We start from the raw sequence: 4,122 nt of genomic DNA on the forward strand, positions 1-4,122 counted from the left end.
TATATATCAATATAATAAAAAAAAACTGTTACTTTTATTTATCATAATACACTATTTGTTTTATTTTGCACTTTGCTTATTTATTTGTCATTTAAAAACTATCTTTTTAAATTTTCCACTGTGTTTCTTTCCTGACATCATAATTATCATCATTAACTACATTTCATAATTATAGCTGGAAGTAACTTTGAAGAGAGGACACAATGTTGCCTGGCACAGGTATCTAATATCAGCTGTGACCAGAACATGTTACTAGCTCATCCTTTCTGGAATGACCCACTTATCCCACTAAGAAAGGAATGTGTCACCTTCCCTATTTGGGATAAAGAAAAATCAAAGCTGATCAGGAACTAACAGTGTCCTAGAGAGCCAGGGAGCTGCCAGAGAGAAAACTGGCTCTGCCCATCCCCTAGTCACTTTGGATTATATAAGATATTCCAGGATGGTTCTCTGCTCCTCCCTGTTCAGAGACAGCCGCATCTTCTTGTGCAGAGCCAGCTCCATCCCGTAGACAAAATGGTGAAGGTCGGTGTGAAAGAACTTGGCCATATTGGGCACCTGGTTACCAGGGCTGCCTTCTGCTCTGCACTTGGCAAAGTGGAGATTGTTGTCATCAACGACCCCTCCATTGACCTCAACTACATGGTCTGCATGTTCCAGTATGACTCCACCCATGGCAAATTCAATGGCACAGTCAAGGCTGAGAATGGGAAGCTAGTCATCAACGGGAAGCCTATCACCATCTTCCAGGAGCAAGATCCCACTAACATCAAATGGGGTGATGCCGGTGCTGAGTATGTCCTGGAGTCTATTGGCATCTTCACCACCATAGAAAAGGCCTGGGCTCACTTGAAGGGTGGGTCCAAAAGGGTCATCATCTCCGCCCCTTCTGCTGCTGCCCTCATGTTTGTGAAATATGACAACTTACTCAAGATTGTCAGCAATGCATCCTGCACCACCAACTGCTTAGCCCCCCTGGCTGAGGTCATCCGTAATAACTTTGGCATTGTGGAAGGGCTCATGACCACAGTTCATGCCATCACTGCCACTCAGAAAACTGTGGATGGTCCCTCTGGAAGGCTGTGGCATGATGGCCATGGGGCTGCCCAGAACATCATCCTTTAATCCACTGGTGCTGCCAAGGCTGTGGGCAAGCTCATCCCAGAGCTTAACGGAAAGCTCACTGGCATGGCCTTCCATGTTCCTGCCCCTAATGTATCCATTGTGAATATGACATGCCACCTGGAGAAACCTCCCAAGTATGATGACATCAAGCAGGTGGTGAAGCAGGCATCTGAGGACCCACTGAAGAGTATCCTGGGCTACACTGAGGACCAGGTTGCCTCTTGAGACTTCAACAGCAACTCCCACTCCTCCACCTTTGATACTGGGGCTGGCATTGCTCTCAATAACAACTTTGTAAAGCTCATTTCCTGGTATGACAATGACTATGACTACAGCAACAGAGTGGTGGACCTCATGGCCTACATGGCCTCCAAGGAGTAAGAGACCCTGGACCATCCACTCCAGCAAGGACACTGAGAGCAAGAGAGAGGCCCTCAGTTGCTAAGGAGTCCCTAGCCCAACTTGGTCCCCAACACTGAGCATCTCCCTCACGGTTTCCATCCCAGACCCCCATAATAACAGGAGGGGTCTAAGGAGCCCTCCCTACTCTCTTGAATACCATCAATAAAGTTCACTACACCCCAGAAAAGAAATATGTTACCGGATGCTTCCAATAAATAAAACTTCTAGAATCCGAACCAGTTTCTACTTCTGCAAGAATGTTTTTCCATGTGGGAGGATGAAGTGGAAACTTAAGTGTTCTTTGGAGAATCAGTTGTGTTGGATGGTGTTTTGCTGGGGCAAACACATGAAGGAGCATTTGCTGAAGTGGACTCAGGTGAAAGGGCTAAGGCAGACTCGTGAAAGAATGCTTCGCTGAAGCAGAGACCAAGGAAAGGATGTTCTGCTGAAGCAGGGCACGTGATGAAGGATTCTTTGCTAATGGCATGCATGTATTGGTCTGCCTTACATTGCATAGTTGAGCTACATTTGTCGGGACTCCATAGAGAGAAACACACCAAAAAACTTCTGGTGGTGTGCTGCAGTTTCTTGCCACTTCCTTGGATTCCGGGTTAATTGGCAGAGTGATGTCAGCTGAGACAGACTCACATGCTGAGGCAAGACCCACGGAGGACACCTGATGTATGGAGGGAGTATAAAAAGGACTCTATGCACAGTGAAAGGAGCTGAGCTAGGCTTGCTTATAGAGCTAACCGTGCAATGCTTCTTGGTCTTGCGTCCTTTCTGATCTTCGCTGAGAGAGGCACAACTGAGAACTTTTCGTGGTGTTCCTGTTGGTTCTGGCCCCTCCTGCTCACTTGGGCCGAGGCTGAGGCCTGGCTGTCTCTGCGAGGTAGTGCTACTGCAGCTGATTCAGTTTGCTATTCCAACTTTACCAAACTGGACTGCTGATATATCCTTGAAGTGTTTGCAAGTGGATCAAATTGCCGCTGCTAACCTGTTAACGAACTGCTGATTTCCAGACAAGACAGATAGGAATTGCTCTAAAGAACCATTTCTAAAAACCACTTCCCCCGTATCCTTTCTTCTCCACTACCTTTGGGGGGTGGTAGGCTAAAAGGGAGGCTAGAGTGTTTAAGAACTATCATTAAAAATAGGTGTTGAAAAGATTAAAATTACAGGAGAATCCAGTGGCAGAGACCGGGAGAGAGGGATGAGAGAGGCACATCACGGAGATTCCTGTTAGCCAACGTGTCTGCTGACATGAATAGCTACCAGGCTCTCCAGCTCGTGTTGTCAGGGTAACCTGCAGAGACACTGCCAGGACAGAGTGGAAGACTCGTAGGAAAAATGGAGGTGAAGGACAGGAGTAGAGAGATAGGGAAGCCGAAGGGCCATCTATGATGAAGGTGGAACCCTGGGAAAGCTGACAGTGATGTCAGCCCTATGGCAGCCTCTCACATTCCATAGACGTCTACTGCTCTGCTCTTAGCACTGCCAAGTGAGGTGAGTGTATCCTGATTTCTTTGTGCCCCACCCTAGAGCCTCAGCTAACTGATAATAGTTCCTAACACACTGAACCAGCAAGCTTCTGCAGAAACTTCTGACTAGTTACTGAGAAAGCCAATGTCACACTGTGTCCTGTGGCAAAACTATTGTCAGTCATGTTTCCAACAGGCTAAAACTGTCATAAAGAGACAGGCAGAGATGAACAGGGAAAAATATAATAGGTGGTGCTTGGATCTTTTGCTCTAGTGACGTCAGCACTGTTAGCTGGCTTGGTTGTTCTGCTCTGTTTACGACAGGCAGACATTTCCCTTTGTGCCTCTAGAGGAAAGGCTCTAATTCTAGGGTAAAATGGCTGGGCCCCACTTCCAGGTCTGAAGACTGACCAAAACCCACCAATCACTGAACAGGAAATCCCACCCATCCCTGGGCTCACTCCAAGCTCACGACTTGAAATCTCATCAGTCCCTATTCAGGAAAACTCTTCCCCAAGAAACCCTATATAAGCCTGTTCCCTGAGGCTTCTTGCCCAAGCAGAGGCAGCTACCCTCTTGTGTCTCCCCCAGTAAATCTCTTGGGTGAGGTTCATTGTGTGGTGTGACTTGGTGGTATTCCTCGGCTCCCAACTGCCAGAACACCTTTCCCTTCAGAGCTGTAACAGGTAGGGATAATCTCTTGTGTACTGTCAATAAATGCTAATAATGGCCTATTGGCAAAAGGCAAGAGGTAGAAGGTGGGAGTTCCAATACAAAGATAGGAATTCTGAGAAAGAATCAGGTACAAGAAGATTTGCCACTCAGACTCTGAGGAAGTCGGACATATCAAACAGAGGAGAGGTAACCAGCCATGTGGCAAGCATGGATTAGTTTAAATGGAATGATTGAGTTATGAACTAGTGGAGGAATAAGCCCAAGAGTAAGGCCTAAGCATCTTACATTATTAAGATATTATTAAACAAGTCATTATGGGAGAATTGGGGTACAGGGAGAAAGCCCACCATTACAGAAACACTGGCACTGATATTTACAATCAGATAGCACAGGACTGGGCCAGCAGAAGGGTTTAGCAGGGGAACTAAGTACTTGCTGC

The 4,122-nt window shown here is 46.7% G+C and overlaps 1 pseudogene; it reads left to right on the top strand.

The window, feature by feature from the left end:
- The first annotated feature begins 510 nt into the window (after window positions 1-510).
- On the top strand, window positions 511-1,506 carry LOC110320368 (annotated as a pseudogene).
- The last annotated feature ends 2,616 nt before the right edge of the window (window positions 1,507-4,122 follow it).

Source organism: Mus pahari, chromosome 4 (assembly GCF_900095145.1).
Source record: "Mus pahari chromosome 4, PAHARI_EIJ_v1.1, whole genome shotgun sequence".
Classification (NCBI taxonomy): Eukaryota; Metazoa; Chordata; class Mammalia; order Rodentia; family Muridae; genus Mus; species Mus pahari.